The sequence below is a fragment of the Herpailurus yagouaroundi genome, unplaced genomic scaffold (genome assembly GCF_014898765.1).
Source record: "Herpailurus yagouaroundi ecotype Mexico unplaced genomic scaffold, PumYag 141, whole genome shotgun sequence".
In the NCBI taxonomy this organism is placed as follows: domain Eukaryota; kingdom Metazoa; phylum Chordata; class Mammalia; order Carnivora; family Felidae; genus Herpailurus; species Herpailurus yagouaroundi.
Window position 1 is genome coordinate 72469290 of NW_024412396.1, and position 11769 is coordinate 72481058.

At 35.4% G+C, this 11769-nt stretch overlaps 2 long non-coding RNA genes, 7 other non-coding genes and 2 pseudogenes across 21 annotated transcripts in view; all 11 read left to right on the top strand.

Annotated features, from left to right (window-relative positions):
* LOC121032290 (uncharacterized) overlaps positions 1–5496 on the top strand; it is an 88202-nt gene extending 82706 nt beyond the window's left edge. For all 3 annotated transcript variants that reach the window (XR_005791185.1, XR_005791184.1, XR_005791183.1), the window contains 3 exons: positions 2523–2605; positions 3498–3581; positions 5425–5496. This is a non-coding gene — a long non-coding RNA (uncharacterized LOC121032290). The remainder of the gene's footprint in view (positions 1–2522; positions 2606–3497; positions 3582–5424) is intronic.
* Positions 753–827, top strand: LOC121032507 (small nucleolar RNA SNORD113/SNORD114 family). The gene has a single exon (XR_005791330.1). It is a non-coding gene; the product is annotated as a small nucleolar RNA SNORD113/SNORD114 family (small nucleolar RNA).
* LOC121032509 (small nucleolar RNA SNORD113/SNORD114 family) lies at positions 1757–1829 on the top strand. The gene has a single exon (XR_005791332.1). It is a non-coding gene; the product is annotated as a small nucleolar RNA SNORD113/SNORD114 family (small nucleolar RNA).
* On the top strand, positions 2929–3000 carry LOC121032457 (small nucleolar RNA SNORD113/SNORD114 family). The gene has a single exon (XR_005791285.1). It is a non-coding gene; the product is annotated as a small nucleolar RNA SNORD113/SNORD114 family (small nucleolar RNA).
* LOC121032504 (small nucleolar RNA SNORD113/SNORD114 family) lies at positions 3931–4005 on the top strand. Its single transcript, XR_005791327.1, has one exon. It is a non-coding gene; the product is annotated as a small nucleolar RNA SNORD113/SNORD114 family (small nucleolar RNA).
* On the top strand, positions 4882–4952 carry LOC121032491 (uncharacterized; annotated as a pseudogene).
* Positions 5497–5844: 348 nt separating the features above from the next.
* Positions 5845–5916, top strand: LOC121032463 (small nucleolar RNA SNORD113/SNORD114 family). Its single transcript, XR_005791290.1, has one exon. It is a non-coding gene; the product is annotated as a small nucleolar RNA SNORD113/SNORD114 family (small nucleolar RNA).
* A 1676-nt stretch (positions 5917–7592) lies between these two features.
* Positions 7593–11769, top strand: part of LOC121032291 (uncharacterized) — a 49409-nt gene continuing 45232 nt past the window's right edge. For 10 of the 11 annotated variants that reach the window (XR_005791187.1, XR_005791188.1, XR_005791189.1 and 7 more), the window contains exons 1-3: positions 7593–8328; positions 9228–9310; positions 10129–11202. This is a non-coding gene — a long non-coding RNA (uncharacterized LOC121032291). The remainder of the gene's footprint in view (positions 8329–9227; positions 9311–10128; positions 11203–11769) is intronic. The other variant, XR_005791191.1, reaches the window with a different exon arrangement.
* On the top strand, positions 8650–8717 carry LOC121032475 (uncharacterized; annotated as a pseudogene).
* On the top strand, positions 9649–9723 carry LOC121032477 (small nucleolar RNA SNORD113/SNORD114 family). The gene has a single exon (XR_005791304.1). It is a non-coding gene; the product is annotated as a small nucleolar RNA SNORD113/SNORD114 family (small nucleolar RNA).
* LOC121032461 (small nucleolar RNA SNORD113/SNORD114 family) lies at positions 11543–11614 on the top strand. The gene has a single exon (XR_005791288.1). It is a non-coding gene; the product is annotated as a small nucleolar RNA SNORD113/SNORD114 family (small nucleolar RNA).

Consider the following 11769-nt stretch of genomic DNA (forward strand, 5'->3'; position numbering starts at 1 on the left):
AGAGAGAGAGAGAGAGGCATACCAAGAAACAGACTCTTAAGTGTAGAGAACAAACTGATGGTTAGCAGAGGAGAGGTGGGCGAAATAGTGGATGGGGATTAAGGAGGGCACCTGTGATGAGCACCGGGTCTTGTATGGAAGTGTTGAATCACTATATTGTACACCTGAAACTGAATGTTACATTCAGTTACACTGAATGTTAACTAAGTGGAATTTATTTATTTTTTATTTTTTATTTTTTAAAATTTTTTTTCAACGTTTATTTATTTTTGGGACAGAGAGAGACAGAGCATGAACGGGGGAGGGGCAGAGAGAGAGGGAGACACAGAATCAGAAACAGGCTCCAGGCTCTGAGCCATCAGCCCAGAGCCTGACGCGGGGCTCGAACTCACGGACCGCGAGATCGTGACCTGGCTGAAGTCGGACGCTTAACCGACTGCGCCACCCAGGCGCCCCAACTAAGTGGAATTTAAATAAATACTTGAAAAGATTATTTAATAAAATCAAAGAAGGTGAGACATACCAGTGTTAAATATCAGATTAATATGAAACACTGTTGATTAGCGCATATATGAAACACTAAACTGAGTTAATGAGAGGAATTAGGTCTCAGTGGAAATGATTGTGTAGATGGATGTTAGAGATACTAAAGAATATTATTCTTGTTTCTTCGTGTGATTTCTTTATATTTCTTTATTAATGAATTAAACTATGAACGAATGTAGGTGGTCATGGAGAAAGAAAGCCAGTCCTGGACCCACCAGTGACAATGGGTGATATATATGAGTCATATATTATGGAGATGTGTCTGGAACTCTGAGGTCCAACACAAATGAAATCTGGTCCAGTCTCCTTTATGAAGGAGATAGATGGATAGATGGATAGATAGAAGGATATAGATGGATGTCAGGAATGTACAAGGATTTTGTTCTTGGTCTTGAGTTCATGAAGCTTTAAAATATTATTATGAAAGTGTCAATGGAATAATAAATAAACATATATAAATGACTAAAGATGGGAACAATGAACCTTTTTTTCATAAGCAAAATAAAATATATACTAAGGAAAATACATATTAGTATAAGGAATGGATAAAAAAGGACTGTGTATATTATGTATTTGACTAAGGGTGATTTAGACAGTGATAGGTAATAATCAGTATGTCTCTCAGTCAGGTATTAGTTTGAAGTTTATTTTATTAAGGAGAAAAAGAAATAAATATTACCAAAAACTAATACATGCTCAAATGACTATGTAAATGAATGGTGGAAACTATGGAGACAATAACTCAATCTTTTATCACATTGTCTGCTTGTCTCATACTTAATCATATCTTCAGAGTTAATTCATTGAGCTGATTTTAGTATCCATGGTGATTAAGACTGTTATGTTACCTTTGTGTTAGAAGAGACACCAAGGTGAATAATTGTCAAAGATCTTACCTTGGTGTGGGTGATTTAAGAGCATTCACAGTATTATCAAAAAGTAATAAATATCATAAAAAAATTAACTATGGCCCAATGACAAATGTGATGTGGAGTATTAATGTTCGTTCATTGATACTGTGCAACTCTGAGGTTGATTAGTGAAAGATATAATCTATGTGTTATATGATTCTACAGATAGAAGTTAGTTAGGTTTATTCAAGGGTCTTTTTCTGTGATTTTATGAATTGCGTATTTATTTTTATTATCAAGGTATTAGCAATTTAATCATCACAAGTGTAGAGACAAATGAAGAGAAAAAGGTCCAAACATAGACCAGTGGTGATGACTGGTGGGGTAGGAATTGTACACGTGAGTGTTACCTGTCTGTAACTCTGAGTCCACATAAAATAAGATGTAGCCTATCTTCTGTTGTAAACGATCCATGGGTCAATGTAGAAATATGCAAAGCTCATATTCTTTTCTTTAAAGATTATTTTATTTATTTTGAGAGAGAGAGAGTGTAGGGGATGGGGGCAGAGAGAGAGGGAGAATCCCAAGCAGGCTGGAGCCTGCTGTCAGCACAGAGCCCAACATGGGGCTCGACCCCATGAACCGTGAGATCATGACCTGAGCCAAAGTCGAACGCTTAACCGACTGAGCCACCCAGTCATTCCACCAAGCGCATCTTCTTATTTTAGATTCATATGTTTAAATTGATTATTATAAATAAACCAACAACCAAACCAGTAAAAATGTAAAATATAGATAAATAAGGTGAAACACTGTCCAGCGAGGAATATATGTGGTGACACGGAAGTCTTGCTAATAAAACTGAAAACATTCCTGCTCTTTAAGCAATAAAAAGAATAAGCATTTTTGCCTTTTTTACTTAAGAATTATATAGGCACTGACAAATAAGAGGCATTTGTATTGTTCTTGGTCAGTGTCAAGTTGAAGCTTTTCTTTAGCTAAAACAAATACCTCATTATGAAAAATTAATGAGCGTCCAAATGAATAAATGAAATGCGTTAGAGAATAATCAGTGGAGATAGGACCTGAAATTTTTTGTTTTCTGCTCTACTTTGCACTCCTTAGAATGGGACCCGTCGAGATTTAAGGATTCTTCCACGATCACGTGATCTCGGGTTGCATTCATGTGTTAGGAACATGGAGACCATGTGAGTAATAGTCAAAGTTTCAGTCTTTGTTTCAGGGTGTTCAGTGCATTATTGAAAACTGCAGAGTATAACTGATGAAATCCAAATAGCCCACTGAGAGAAATGGGATTAGTATGAAGCATTATATTGATTACTGAATATAATAAAAATTGAGGATAATTAATGAAAGTGATATTGACACGAGAATGATTCTAAATAGATCCTAGGGATTTCTAGGCTCTTTGTGGGTTTCTGCGAATAAGTATTTTTAAAATTGTGATTACTGAATTATGAATTTATAAATAAATAATGTAGAAACAAATGGTGACAAACAGGGGCAATATTGGATCGATGATGACCACTGGTGGCGTATGAGTCGTATACGATGAATACGTGTCTGGAACTCTGAGGTCCAAAACAGATGAAATCTAGTTCATTGTCCCCATTTTATGCTGTCTAGAGGCAAAGATCAGGAATATATAAAGATCGTGGTTTTGGTCATTATGTCCATGAATTTTCATCATTGGATCAATGAAATGATTAATACACAAATGTGTAAACAGATTTAAATGAAGAATATGAAGCCTTGTCCAGTTATGAAAATATGTGGCGAGGCAAAAATTACTATAATATAGTAATAATTCATTATATTGCAAAAACTGGTATCCATTAGGAAAGAGATGCTATGAGGGTGTTACCTCTTTGGCTAAAGTTGATGGCAAGCGTTAAGTGATAGTGTTTATTTTCTTTGGCATGGACAAGATTGATATGGTTTGTTTACTTAATAGAAAATGAAATATATGTTGTCCCAAACCACTACCTACCTAAATGACTGACTGAAAGTTGGAACACAGGGATGAATGAACACAAGGTCTCAATCTTTTTATCATCCGCTCTGTCTTGTACCCCTTAGAATGGTCGCACTCGGCTGAATTAGACTTTCCACCATAGTCATGAGCCCTGTTCGCCTGTATGTGTTAAGAGCATGGATCACAACGTGAGTAATAGTCAAAACTCTTTTCTTGGTTTTGTGGTTTTTCAAAAAGGCTTTCACTGCCTTATTAAAAAGTTATGAAAAATAATTTATGATTGCCGGCATTGGCAAATAATTAGAATGAGGTTACTGTGAAGCATTATGTTAATTAATCTATGTAGGAAACATTGAGGTCAATTAATGAACGGTATACATTGTCAGTGAGAATTCTGTAGACAATATTTGAGATATTCAAGGGACCTATATCGAGTTTTTACGACCCCTCCCTAGGTATTGTTTGATTATTATTAGTGAACTGATGAAATAATCAATAAACTATGTAGACATGATTGAAGATAATCAGGGACATACCTGGATAAATGACAGCAGGTGTTGACATATGAGTCTTTGATGATGAACCCTGCAGGTCTGGAACTCTGAGGTCCAGTACAGAAGAAATCCAGTCCTTCCCTCCCATGCCCCCCGCCTCATTTGCAGTGATCCTTTAGAGAGATGTCAGGCATAAGTGAGTTCATGTTCTTGGTCTTTGTGTACATGAACGTTTAAACATACCATTATAAAAAATAAATAGGATTAATAACATATAAACGAATAAATATGAAGAGGGCGAAGCATGGTCCATTGCCAAAATATATAATAGGTAAAATGTTAATGTAAGTCAGAATGGAAAATAAAAGATTCATGTGTCTATGTCTGAGTAAGAAGGATGTGGATAATGGAAAGGAATAGTTACTGAGTCAGTTATGGTTTCAACAGTTGATTTATTAAGGGAAAAATCACAACAATGTCATCAATGCCGAAATGGTACGAGCAAGGAGTTGGGGATATATGAATCAATGGAGAGAATATCTCGATATTTTTGTCATCTTGTCTGCTTGTCACTCTTCAGAACAGATGCTTGAACTGATTTCAGCTTCTGCTGTGATCAAGGTTGTCATGCTTCCTTTGAGTATGGAAAGAGGTGAAGGCCAACATGGTCAAAGTGGCTATCTTGGAATGGGACATTTGTTTAAGGGTAATCAGGGTATCATGGAAGAGTACGAAATTAATAAAAAGTTATCCATGGCCTCATGATAAATGTGGTAGGAAACACCGTGTTAATCAATAAAAAATGTACAGGATGGAGGTTGATTGAGACAAGAGTTAACAGTCCATTTGGATAATGATTCTGTAAACTGATGTTAGGGATATTCAAGGATCTTATTTTTGGCTTTTTGTGAACCATGTATTATTTTTATAATTATCAATGAAGTAATTATTTAATTTGTAAAAAGTAGAAATAAAGTAAGAAGCGACTCAGTCGTGGACCAATGATGGCCAGTGGCGTAGGAGTCACGGACAATGAAACTATATGTCTGAAACTCTGAGGTCCAACACAGAACATAATAATTTGGTCTGTTCCTTCTGTTGAAATTGTTCTCCACAGAGAGATGTCAGGAGTAAAATCGTATTCCTGTAATTTTTCATAGCTACAGATTTGTTATTATTAATGGATCAATGATAGAAACCATCAAGCAGGTATAAATAAACATATAAGGAAGAGTAGGGTGAGGAATTGTCCAAAGACAAACACATGTGGCAAGGCAGATGATATTATTACTAAAAGTTGAAAACACTGATGCCCATTAAATAAATAGATAAAAAGGTCATCTCTTTGAGCACGGTTATATAGACAGTTGCTTTACTTCTTCCTCAGACTGAAGATTGAGTTTTTGTAAGATGAAAATATATAGAAAGAAAAAATAATAAATACTTAAATACTGGGTAAATGAAATATAGAAAGCAAGGATCAATCCAGATTATGTTCCAGTTTTCCTTATCATCTGCTCTGTTCTGCACGCCTCAGAATGAACTCCCTAGGGATGATGCTCCATGGGCATACGTTCGCCTCTGTGTAATAGGGAGGATGGAGAGTAATGTAAGTAATAGTTGAAGTTTTTTTCTCAGTTTAAGTGGGTTTAAGGTTATTCACTGTATTATTAAAAAGTGTAAACTATAATTAAGGAAGGCAGCTGTATCTCAGTGTTAAATATGGGATGTATGAAACACATTGATTAATGCACATAGGAAAAGCTGAGGATATTAATGAGAGAGCTATATTGAGGTGAGATTAATTCTATATTTAGATTTGAGACTTCAAGTCTCTTTTTTAAAATTGTACTGCTTAAAAATTATTAGTGAATTCATGAATTCACTAATTAGTGAGTTAGTGAATTATTTGATCAATAAACAAATACGAATCTATGTAGGAAAAAAGGGACAATATTGGATCAATGATGACCACTGGTGGCGTATGAGTCGTTCGCGATGAATACGTGTCTGGAACTCTGAGGTCCAACAGAAAATTGGTGTAGGCCATTCCTATTGTTTGAAGGCATCCTATGGACAGATTTCAGGAATAAATAAAGGGTTTATTTTTGGTCTTGGTATTCATGTATTTTTGTTTTATTATTATAATTGGATAAATGTGAGAATCAATAAATACATAAATAAACAAATGAATAGCGTGAAGCATTGTCCAATTGTAAAAATATGTGGTGAGGCAAGGAATACTATTAATATTTTATGGAAACCTTGAAGTTTCATTAGAAATAAATGGCATTTGACTGTTGCCTCTTAGGGTAAGGATGATGTAGACAGTGTAAGTTATATAGACAGTGTTCGTATTCTGTCTTAGTGGTAGGATCCAAGTTGTTTGTTTTCTTAGCAGACTAAATATATACACTAAATTGATGATTGCCTAAATAACTATGTGAATGTTGAAGCAGAGCTCCATGGAGAGAATGTCTCAACCATTTTATCACCTGCTTTGCTTTGTACTCCTTAGAAGAGACACACGGAACCTGATTTAAAGATTCTTCCTTGATCTCGAACTGCAGGGTTGCATCACCTGTTTTAAGAGGCTGGAGACCAGTGTAAGCGTAAACAAATTTCTCTGTGTTGATTTGGGTTGTTTGTCTAAGGGTATTTAGTCATGAAATCGTTGAAATATAATCAGAGAAGGCCATCTTGATCCTTACTGATAAATAAGAGATTTATGGGAAATATGATCTAGATTAATGCATGTATGAAAAACTGATACGTGACTGAGATGTAATGATATGAAAATGGCTCTAGAAGCATATTAGGGATATCAAAGCCTTTTCGGCGTTTGTCAATAATAGAGGTTAATAATTATAATTAGAGAATTAATAAATTAATAAACAGGATAGAAATAAATGAAGAGAAAGTGGTCTTTTCTGGATCAATGATGGTAACTGCCAGTGTATGAGTCCCAGGTGACGAGTAATACGTGTGGTCCAATACAAGAACAATGTGGTCTTTCTCTTCATTCATTTTCACTTCTTATTATAATTGAACCATGAAAGAAGCAATAAACAAATATATGGATCAATTGAGAGAAAGTCTCAATTTTTTTTTATCACTTCTGTTTGGTACTTTTCCGAATAGAAGCTCAAGGTGATTTCAGCCTCTCTTGTGATCAAGGTCACCATGTTTCCCTTCTCTAGGAAAGAGCCCAAGGCGAGTAATAGTTAAAGTTCTTTTCTTGGTGTGGGTCATGTGTTTAAGGGCTTTCGTGGTGTTACTCAAACATAATAAATACAGTGAAAAATTAACCATGGCTCAATGATAAATATGATTTGAGACATTACGTTGATTAATCGATAACATGTAACATTGCTACTTATTAATGAAAGAGGTATCTATTTTGGCAATAATTCTATAGGGAGAAGTTAGGGATTTTCAAGTATCATGTTCTTTGGTTTTTATTTTTATTTTTATTTTTTTTTATAAATTTTTTTTTCAACGTTTATTTATTTTTGGGACAGAGAGAGACAGAGCATGAACGGGGGAGGGGCAGAGAGAGAGGGAGATACAGAATCGGAAACAGGCTCCAGGCTCTGAGCCATCAGCCCAGAGCCCGACGCGGGGCTCAAACTCACGGACCGTGAGATCGTGACCTGGCTGAAGTCGGATGCTTAACCGACTGCGCCACCCAGGCGCCCCTCTTTGGTTTTTATTAATCGTGGGTGTATTTTATTATTCCCAGTGGAGGTATGACTTAATTGATACAGATATAAAAATGAATAAACTAAAAGTGGCCTCTAAGGGAACCAGTGGTGATCACGGGTCATGGACGGTGGATAGTAGGTGTCCGGAACCCTGAGGTTCAATACAATAAATATTCTGTTTTCTCTATTGATCGTATGGGTAGATGTTAGGAAGTATAAAGATCATGTTCTTATTTTGGATGAATACGTTTAGATGTGTTGTTATGAATGGACCAATGATAGAACCACTAAAGGAAATATAAATAATAGAGTAAGAAGAAAAGGCAAATTATTGTCTCATTAGGAACGTAACATGGTGAAGCAAGAAATACTAACAAAATTTGCAAACACTGATGCCCATTATGAAATAGATGTTTCCAGGGTGTCTCTTCTTTTGCCAAAGATTCTATAGATATGAATAATTAAGAGTCAGTTTTATTATTCTGGATCAGTGTCAAGTTTGAAGGTTTCCTTTTTGTTAAGAGAAAAAATCTACATTATGAAAGATTTATAAATTCCTAAATGAGTAAGTTCAATGTGGAAAGCAAGAATCAGTGGGAATAAAAATGTCATCACTTTTTTCTGTCATCACTGTGATTTGTACTTCTCAGAATGGACACATTCAAGCTAATCAGGCATTCCTCCCTGGTTGGTGAGCTTGGTGACAGCATCTGTGTGTCAGAAGCACAGAGATGGATGTGAGTAATGGGCAAATTTCTTGTCTTTGTTTCAGTGATTTCTTTTTCAGCACGTTCAGTGTATTATTCGAAAATTCCATATAGAATCACAGAAGGCCAATTGTGGCTCTGTGATAAATACTGAATTTTATAAAACAATATATTGATTAATGCATGTATGGAAAACTGATGATGAAGGAAAAGTGAGACTAAGTCTGTGTTCAGTTTAAGGACACAAAGGCTCATTTCAGTTTTTGTGAATAATAGGATTTTAAGTTATTAGCAAACCAATGATTTAATCAAAATACAAAGAGAGTATCACAAAGAGAAGAGGGACAATATTGGATCGATGATGACCACTGGTGGCGTATGAGTCGTATACGATGAATACGTGGAACTCTGAGGTCCAAGAGAAAATTAATCTAGTACATTCCCGTTATTTGAAGGCATCCAATAGACAGGTGTCAGGAATACACTAAGATCTTGTTTTTGGTCTTGGTGTTTGTGCATTTATATGTATTGCTATAATTCGATACATAGATTCTATAAATATTCTAGAAATATCTAAATAAAAATGATGAATGAAGTGAAGCATTGTCTAATTATAAAAATATGTGATTAAAAATAAAAATATGTGGTTAGGCAAGAAATACTATTATCAGACTCTGAAAACCCTGAAGTTCGATTAGAAGCAAGTTGTACAAGACTGTTACCTGGAGAGCTAAGGGTGATACAGACAGGAGGAGTTACAGACAATGCTCATAGTCTGGGTCAGTGGGTTTGTTTTCTTAAAGGAAAAAATATATATACACCAAATTAATGATTGCCCAAATGTCTGACTACGTGTGAGGGAAAGGCCAAGACCAATGGAAATAATGTCTCAACCTTTCTTATGATTTGCTCTGCCTTGAACTCCTCAGAAACAGGCACGCTGCACCTGATGTAAGGATCCTTCCCTGATCAGGAGCTCTAGGATTGCTCTGGAAGGAGTAGGAAGATCAGTGTGAGTAGAATCAAAATTCTTGTCTCGTTTGGGTGGTGCGTCTAAGGGTATTCACGGGAGCAATGGAAAAATATGAAACATACTCAAAGACCATGAACTGTGTTCTGGTGACAAATATGGGGTTAAAATGAAGTATTATACTGATTTAAAGCATTTATGAAAAACTGATAATAAATATGACAGATATAATAATGTGGGAATGGTTCCAGATACATTATTAGGGCAATAATAGGGAAAAGACTGTTTGGAGTTTTGGTGAATCAGACAGTTTTAAAATGATAATTAATGACTTGATCAATAAGCAATATAGAAATGAATGAAGAGAAAGTGGTCTTTTCTGGATCAGTGATGATAACTGCCAGCGTATGAGTCGTGGATGATGAAGGATACGTGTCTGGAACTCTGAGGTCCAAGGGATGTGGTCTTTCTCTTCATGAATTTTCACTATTATTATGGGATCGATGAAATATCAGTGAGGAAATATATAGAAAATAACATAAGTTGTGGTAACCTTGCCCTATTTTAAAAATACGTGGGGAGGCAAGAATTACTATTGGTATAATTTGAAAACGCTGAAGTCCAAAGAGAAATAAACAGTATGTGACTGTCACCCTTTTGGCTAGGATGATACAGACAGGACAAACAATAGGCAACGTTTACATGGTAGGTCAGTGGGAAGTTCGAAGTGGTTTGCTTTTATGAAAGATAACGAAATAAATATGCTCCAAGAATGATTTCATAAGTGGCCGACTAAATGAAGATTGTAGAGCAAGGATCAGTGGAAGAATGTCTCATCTGTTATCATGTTCTCTGTTCAGTACTCTTCAGAACGGATGCTCTAGCTGATTTCAGCTTCTGCCCTGATGAAGAAACATTGTTGTGTGGCCTGGGTCTTAGGAGGGTAAGCCAAGGTGAGTAGCAAGAGATTTTGTCTTGGTGTGGGTCATTTCCCTTAGGGTATTCACAGTGTTATTAAAAATTCATAAATAGCATCAAAAAGTAAGATGTTGCCCAATGGTAAACACAGCTAGGAAACATTCCGATTAAGTGATGATACGTAACATGGAGATTGACTGATGAGAGAGAGTTAATCTATGTTGGCATTTATTCTATAGATAGAAGTTAGGGAATTCAACCTGCTGATTCTTCAGTTTTTGTTAATGATGTATTTTGCTATAATCGATGAGTTAATGATGTAACTGGTATAAATGTCGAAATGAATGAAGAAAAAGTGGGTCTTTTATGTACCTGTGATAATGACTGGTGGCAGATGAGTTAGGGACGCTGAATGAGGTCCAGGTCAATACGTAGTCTTTCTCTCTGTTTATTTGATCCTAAGGACACATTTTTGGATAGTACAAAGAATGTTTTTACTGGGTTCATAGATTTAGATGTATTATTAGAAATAGATCAGTAATAGAACCATTGAAGATGTAGAAACAGCAGATAAATACAAAAACGTGAGGCCTTGTCCAACTTTCAAGACCTGTTTTTAGGCAAGAAATATTAATAAAAATTGTGAACACTGACACCCGTTAAGAATTAAATGGATCAAGAGTGTCACTTCTTTGGCCAAGGGTCATTTAGACATTAGCAATTTAGAGTCCATTTTATTGTTCTTGATCCATCTCAAGTTTGAGGATTTTTGGTGCTGTTGTTGTTAAAAGAAAAAAAAACAATGTTATGAAATATTCATAAATATCTGAACGACTGAGTAAATGAAATGTGGAAAGCAAGCATCAATGTAAGTAAATGTTTTGTTTTATTTTATTTTTTATCACCAACTCTGCTTTTCATTTCTCAAAATGGACACACCTCGAGCTGATTTAAGCAATATTCTGTGGCGGTGACCTCTGTGGTTGCATGTTTGTGTTAGAAGCACAGAGAACCATGTGAGTAATATCAGATTTCGTGTCTTAGTTTCAGTGATTTTTTTCCAGTGTATTCAGTGCATTATTTCAAAGTTCTATGTAGTAGAATCACAGAAAGCCAACTATAGCTCAGTGACAAATACTGAATTTTATGAAAACATTATATTGATTAATGCATGAATGACTAACAGCCTAATTTTAAAAAGATATATATTGATGTGAGGATGATTCTATTTACAGATTAAGGATATCATGATTTTCTTGGGCTTTTGTGAATGAGGGTTTTAAAGTTATTAGTAGTGAATTAATGAATTAGCCGATAAACAATATAGAACTGAATGAAAGGAAAGAGGGGCACTACTGGATCGATGATGACCACTGGTGGCGTATGAGTCGTTTACGATGAATACGTGTCTGGAACTCTGAGGTCCAACAGAAATGGAATCTGGTTTATTGTCCTGTTGGAGGTGATGGAATAGATAGATATTAAGAACATACAAGGGTCTTGTTTTGGGTTCTTATGTTCCTGCATTTTGTTTCAATTTTTATAATTGGATCAATGAAATAATCTATAAACAAACACATAAA